We start from the raw sequence: 7,533 nt of genomic DNA, 5'->3' as shown, positions 1-7,533 counted from the left end.
AATTGGTCACGTTTCACCGATACCCGATCCGTCAAATATTCTGGAATATCGGATCAGTCATCTCTAAAATGTATTATTATTATTATTATTATTATTATTATTATTTTACTGTATGCTAATTTCTGCTAGTTTGTCTGTGAGAATCGTCGTGTTATGCAAGTATCAAACGCTAGCAGAAATAGTATTTGAATGCATAAACTTGCTTTACGAACATTCCGTTCAGCTGTTCTATAGTACTTTTTTAAAGTAGTAGATTTCTAGAATGTACAAGTACACTACTAATAATGAATGAAATATAGAATATACGTTTTTCCTTCATTTTATCTACGTGCGGAGCGCCGACATCGCTATGCATTTTGACCAATCAGATGGTGGTGACGCTACCAGCTTGGCCGGGTTGGGTACGGCTCGGTTCTTGGTGGCAGAGGAAAAGCGCCACCTACCTTCCGATTACGCTGCGTGTGTTATGGTGAATGTAAAGCTAAACTGTGGATGAAGCCAGAGCAGAGAGATTGCGTCCGCCAGCAACACTGGCTGTGAGGGTTAGGTGAGTCCTATAGCAACCCCCCCACCCCGAAGATCAGATAAGAGAGATGGGCCCTATACAGTCTCCTGGAGGTACCACACCTCTGTGACGTATGAGTTTTTATCTTTTTATGCTGAAATGCAAAGTGAGTATTAATAGTGTACGTAGGTCTATATAAGTCTGTCATATGTGATATATGTGTTCATACACACAAACGGCAGAACTTTAATATATACAGATCTGAAGTCATTCTACATACTGTCTGTTACTTGAATCACCATCTTCCTCCCTCTGCTCCTCTCTTCCCTCCCTCCAAATTCTGCCCAAATCTGTCGTCTGGGGCCCACATGGCCTCTGTGATCTCTAACAGAACCAGCATTTCCATTTTTTTCTTTACTTTTTAAAACTGGCTGGGATTTGGGTACCAGTTGAAATGTGCATCCTGATGTTTGACCGCGGAAAGCGTTTACATGGGTTACGAAAATAAGTTCACTTACGCGTCACCCTGTGCTCTTTTTCTGGGTTTGCATTTATTTTCGTAAACGAGTGAAAATGATTTTCTGTGGTTTCTCTTGGAACACTGCTTTCCCCCCCAGATTTCCTCAGAATAAAGTTAGAGCTGAAATACATTTAGGTTTTGATGACACCTCATTTGCGGTCTTTGTCTTATTTACTTGCTTGTACGCTGATGCTGATTGACTCACAAGGTTGGGTTGATAATTATCAATAGCATCTGTAATTTCACTGATATTCACTTGTGTAGTACTGTTCATGGATACCATGGGATTCAAACTGGTTACCTTCTGGTGAAAATCCACACAACAGCCCTAGTGCATAAGAGTCCCTACAGGAGCTTGTAAAGCTGCCTGCCCTTACTGGTACTGACCATGTGACCAAGGCAGAGGGCCAGCCTATCGCTGTCTGCACGCGTCTCCTGTGTTCTGTTGTTGGGGGCTTATTCTGCGGAAACTGGGGGGCTGCAGTCGCACAGCTGCTTGTTTTCCTTCCTCTGTGCCCCCCCCCTTCTCCTCCCATGGGGGTTCATCAATTCAGAATCCTTTTGATCCATTTTGGATGAAAAAGCTCTTTGGATGGAGATCAGAGGACTGCTCTTTCAGTTTGGTCCTTCCTGGTCAGGCCTCCGCTTCAGGCCAGACGCGGCCCCCGAGGGAGCAGAACTTAGCTTCTGCACCCCCCTACCTGACCAGTATTACCCAGGCAGAGAGAGAACAGGGCAGACGCTTCTGCAATGAAACAAACATGTAGGAAAGGAGGGAAGGGAGGGAGGTCAATCAGGAGAACCAAGGCTTTACTCTGGTAATCACATGACTTCGTGTAATTCTCCCCTCAGCTTGTTAAATATAAAAGCGTCTCATTTTTCCACCCCGAAACACAGCAGAGACCTGCTCTCCTGTTTTGCTCGATTCTCCCGCTTTGTTGTGTAGTCGCGCTTCCTTGGGCTCCGTGATCGAGGCCCCGGCTGCGTAGCCCGTCTGGTGACGCTCTGTTTGTCTCCTCCTTCCCCTTCACCAAAGCTGCCAGAAGCATCTTTCATTGCCTAGAGTCTTTTTTTGGGAGAAACACAGTGTCTTATTTCATTTTACACTCCATAAAATACCTCTCATTATTCGTCATAAACTAGCTATTGGAGTGATAAACAGCTTTGGAATTCCAATGCAATTCCAAATAAAGACCTTATGATACACTGAAGTGGAAATTTTGAACCTGAGATTATATATTGATCTCATTTCTATACGTCCTGAGATGTTTGTGGGGTGGAGATCAAGCTAACCTTTTTTAGGAAAACGCAGAGATCTACTTTTGCAGATCCAGAGGCCCTTCACGTAGAGTTCCTCATGGTTTAATGAAGTTCTCACTTCTGTGAGGAGAACGACACAAACAACAGACATATATCATGGCATTTAATCTCCGCATTGAGACCTCGGTTTTGAAGCAGTGAACAAATTGTATTAACATTATATGTGAGCCAGATAAATAGAAAAAAATAAGATTGATAAAGGACCAGAAAGATTGAGACTTTCTGCTCACACAAGCCCAATAAGGCATCAGAAACATTCCCAGTCAGTCCACGGGTTCCCACAATGCAATGCTTCCATGGCCGTCATATTATCACACTGTCGTGGAATGCCTTTACCATCATGCCCACCCAGCCTTCTGCGGGAGGCGTGTGCTGCAGCAGATCATCATCTCCGGGCAGAACCAGGAGCTGTAATCCCTGAAGCTCTCAGGGCGTCTCAGCTTGTTGTTACCGAGTGGGTAAAGTGGAACTGGGGAAAAACATTTTTTTTGTCTTAAATCGTAAATTTAAATTGTAAAGTAATTTTTTTTCTGTTTCAAGTGTCAAATTGAAAGAAAAGAATCAACAAAGACAGTAGACCTAAGAAACCAATATAATAAGTTATCAGATGGCTTTGTGGAGCTGTAATTGTTTAGCACAAGTCAATTAAATGCTTTCTCTCTCTCTGGGGTTGCAAAATAGGCCCCCCCTGGGCAATTCTGGCCATCTTTGGCTCCTTGGGATTACCCCACAGAGCAGGCAGCCCCCCTGCAGGCGATTAACAGCCCTCACGCTGACTTTAAACTCATTCCGTGCCCAGGCCCCGCGTGCGAGCGAGCGAGCGAGCAGCGGTGCTGTCTGTCAGCTCAGCCGCATGTGGCTACAACTACAGAGCGAAGGCACTGGAGGAGGGGGGTGGAAAGGTGTGACCATTAACTGGCAAATACACCCAAGTAACATAATTTTTAAGAACAACAGTAATCTGAAATCGTGAGTTTGCCAGAGTACACTGCGGTTAGCGATGCAGAAGAAAACATGTAGGTTTAGGAACACAGGAGGGAGAGAGAATGAGGGAGAGCGTGTGTGTGTGTGTGTGTGTGTGTGTGTGTGTGTGTGTGTGTGTGTGTGTGTGTGTGTGTGTGTGTGTGTGTGTGTGTGTGTGTGTTTGTGGTTTTACAGGGCATAACAATCCCTCAGTCTGTTTGTGTTGATGCTTAGGAGACTGTGATCTGCTGACATCTGCTGACAAGGTCAGGCTCTTGGATGGAGCTGCTCTCTGATTGGCTAAGAGTAAGCATCCGCTAAGGCTTTTGGATGGAGCTGCTCTCTGATTGGTTAAGAGTAAACGTGTGCATGAACAGTTATAGACCACTCCCCGACCATTGGTCTGCATTACACTTCACCTACTAGTATTGACGACCCTTCAGTCTGTTTGAGTCTTTCTGACTGGTTGGCGGTTTGAAAAGCCTAGTTGGTGAAAATTCTGTCGTGGTGTGTTTCCTTTTAACGAGGCCCTGAGTAGCAGTGGGCTCTCGCTGGAGAGGCAGACTCCGATTATGGGGTTATTAAAGGAAATAATGCTGGGCTTTATGTCAGTGCTTATGGCTTTGGGACAGACATGCACGTCACTAATAAACATTTTCATTCGTTCGTTGTATGTTCAGCCTTGCTAGCTTTGCACATTAGTCTCAGTCCGGCAAGAAGCTCTTCTTAAATGTTACTACAAATATTTCACTACACAGGCGTATGTGACAAATAAAACAAATAAAAATAAATGACTTCAGTAGAAGCACAAGATCTTAGAGCAGAGCAAAAGTAGGAGGAAGGCCTGTGACAGGGAGAAAACCAGAACACTTCAGTTGGTTCTGGTGCAAATCACAAAAAAATCATCCCTCTTATCCATTTGTGATGCTGTAGTTCTTGATCTTATACCTCCTGGCTTTTACAGTGAGGAACTGGTATCCAAAGTGTTCTTGGGACTGCAGCATTCGCAGAAATAAGGTGCAGGACTTGGCTGACTTTAGGTTCTCTGTACTTCAGCTTCTGCTCAGGGAAGTCAGACGCAGGAGAGTCTACAGCATGTCATCCAGGCCTGATTCAACACAGAAGGTAATGTATGCACCCCCACCCCCCCCCACCCCCCCCCCCCCCCCCCCGGCTATGTGGCTTCCAAGACCCTCATGGTTGGTGCCTGCACTGAGCCTTTCCTCTACACGTGGTACCGGGCCACTAATTGACTAAAATTGATGCTCTGGGTAATGGTATTAACAGCCAGAGTCATTGTAAAGGCCCTCATGACTGTGTAAGTGCGTTCCTACTCTTTCATGGTACAATAAATATTCCTCAGTAGGCATTTGAACTGACTGGAAAAGCAGTGTTTATCTTCTGACGTATAAATCAAAGTGACACTTGGGTTCTCTTGCCGGTGTCCTTGAAGCATTCTTTTACTTTCTGTGGAGTTTCACTTAGCAAGTCACTACTAGTCTCTGTGAGCTAGCGAGGCGAACGCATAACAAAGGTATAGGACAGCAGAGGGTCTTGTGGGGTGGGGGCAATAATTAATGTTTGCTGTGGGGAGGGAGTAACACCCTGTGAGTAACATTATCTATCACTTTTCTGTAATGGAATGTGGTACGGTAATTCAGCTAAATCTGATTGGATAACCCCCGATTTGACTCAAACCTAAAGTAATCTGAGTCATTACATGCTTCTTGCATTGCAGTGAAACTGGCCTTAAATGTATAATATAAGGAGGAGTAAGAAGTCTTAAATTTTACTTGCCTATAGCTGCAGACGCCCTGTAGGAGGCGCACTCTAGCTGTCCCCAGTGTAGCCTTTCTCCCCCATTATAGCGGGCACTGTCTGTCCCCTGACACTCCGGAATGTTAGTCGCCACCCAGCTACATAGCCACACCCCCTCGCACATGCTCAGTGCCACCCTGGGCCAGACAGCCAGGAGTCAGGATGCACAAAACTACAGCACACACAGAGCATAAAACCATAACAGCTTTGTGGTGGGGGGGGGGGGGGGTTAGTACAATCCCTGAGTGACAGGGGCCTTTGGGACATAATTTGATTGATTTGGGTTGGGGGCCCAATAAAATATGCTTTCATGGGACCCAGAATTTCATGGAGCCTTACCAGCTGTGCTGTGAAGATGGAGTCACCTGTGCAGCTGTCCACTTTTCCTAAAGTGTGTGTGTCCGGAACTTTCTGCCGCCTTCCTTCCTCCCTCCCTTCCAGAAGGCAGTGCCCTGTCTGATGGTTGCTGTGGCAGGATGCAGACGTTACCAGCGACCAGGGCCCAGCTCTGGGATGACTGTTTGCAGCCTAACGTCGCCCTCCTGCGCGTCTCGGAACAAAAGTCCCTTCTGACGGGCCACAGCTGCAGATCCCTTTATAGGAATAATTATAGAGTAGAGGAGACTATTAAGTGCACGATGAATCATCTTAGTCTACTTTACTCCAGCTGAATCGGCAAATTAATCGCTTTTTTTTTCTTCACTGAGCAGCAAAAAAAGTTGTTTAACAGATCTGTGGTATTACACAATGGCCAAGGCTGTCCTGGTACTGGGAGAACGTCAAGGGGGAAGCATATGGTGAAACACACAGCTTTCCGACTTAACAACTTTGTTCCCTAGAATTTCAGATGAAAATCTGGCTGTTTCTTGACTGCCAGTTGATGATTTTGGCTGCCTGGTACCAGTACAGAAGGTGCTGGAGAATCCGGCTCAGTGAAGAAATGTGAAGGGTGTGTGAACAGGAGGTGTTGCTTTGGAGGAGGACGTCTCCTGAACTTTCGCTCTGGGATTGTGAGGTCCTGTGCCGACGATGATCAGAACCTCTGGGTCTTGCCTTTAAAGGGTCAGCATCGACCCTCCTGACCAGACGGATCCGAGTCGCCAGCACCAACCCGGAGCAGCCCGGCCTTCATCGGCCACATTTCCTTCTGAAGCACATGCTGCTGATTCCAGAACATTCAGCAAGGTAGTGGGCAACCTTTAGCTACAGAGACTTCAAGTCGAGTGGCTTTTTACTGTCATTTCAGCCACATACACTTAGTACAGGACACAGTGAAACGCAGCAGGACCAGGGTGCTGCATACATCCTCTTTTATCGAAAAGAGGAACTAATTTGCATGTTCTCCATTCAGCAGAATCTTAAATGCTGCAGATCTGTGCAAAACAAGAGCAAAATTTTAATGATTTATACAATAAAAACAGACCAGGTTTATTATAGTATGACAAGCTGATACAAAGACGGCTTCTGTTGCTAATGTTTCTTCCCCTTTCTATCCCCATCAGATTGAAAACCAACATAATCAGATCTGGCTGTACGAGTCCGGCCAGAAGAAGGGATGGTCTCCCTGTGTGGGCCTGGACCAACAACAAAGTCACCTCAGAACCTGAAAGGAGGTAATGATACCCAGAGCACAGCCAGATAGCTGGACGCTTCCCCAAAACATGCATATGTGCTATTTCCGTGTCACGCTGAGTCTTTCTGGAACTTACCGTTACTGGAACTAAACGGCAACCTATGTGAGAGAAATCGTGTAAATCAATGAGGTTTTTGACCTGCTCTGTGACAGAAGCAGTTTCTGTGATAAGATCAGTCATCACACAGCCAGGGGGAGAATATTTATCACGCTGCTCATTTTAAGTGTTGGACTTTTCAATTAATTATTGAAAAATCAATACATCCATTCATTCATCTATCACTTGCTTACCTTGGGCAGGATTGCTGGGGTGAAAGTAAGACTGTTTTTAGTATTTATGACCAAAAATGTATCCCTCTTTCAGTGGCGATTTGTCCAGTGGGACTTAGAGACATTCGTTCATTTCTTAGTGCTGATACGGCTTGTTGCTGTTGTCATGTGACCGTGTCTTGGGAGATGACAGCAGCTAAGCAGACTGTCTCGACTGTCCCCGTAGCTGCCAGGTTATTCAGGGGAGTAAGCGGCCTGCCCTGTGCTGCAGATTGTAAATGGTTCGGCTTTTGTGATCAGTATAAAATCCGTGAAATGGACAATGTGTGAGGACGTCCGGGGGAGGAACAGGGCTAGATCGGGATTAAAAATCAGCCCTGGACTTAGAGGTGTCCTGCGATGTTTGCCGGGGGGGGGGGGGGGGGGGGGGTGCATGATCGCTTTTGGCAAGTGATAAATTTTTGCTGACAAGAGGGGACACCAATTCTGCGCAAGTTGTCGCAA

General features: G+C 45.9%; 1 protein-coding gene across 1 annotated transcript in view; it reads left to right on the top strand.

The window, feature by feature from the left end:
* Positions 1-4,361: 4,361 nt before the first annotated feature.
* Positions 4,362-7,533, top strand: part of LOC125706431 (major intrinsically disordered Notch2-binding receptor 1-like) — a 57,406-nt gene continuing 54,234 nt past the window's right edge. Inside the window, exons 1-3 of the mRNA XM_048973129.1 lie at positions 4,362-4,433; positions 6,188-6,311; positions 6,629-6,739. The gene's annotated coding sequence lies outside the window, so the exon portion shown is untranslated. The remainder of the gene's footprint in view (positions 4,434-6,187; positions 6,312-6,628; positions 6,740-7,533) is intronic.

The sequence above is a fragment of the Brienomyrus brachyistius genome, chromosome 13, assembly GCF_023856365.1.
Source record: "Brienomyrus brachyistius isolate T26 chromosome 13, BBRACH_0.4, whole genome shotgun sequence".
Lineage (NCBI taxonomy): Eukaryota > Metazoa > Chordata > Actinopteri > Osteoglossiformes > Mormyridae > Brienomyrus > Brienomyrus brachyistius.
This window is presented reverse-complemented; position numbering and strand designations above follow the sequence as displayed.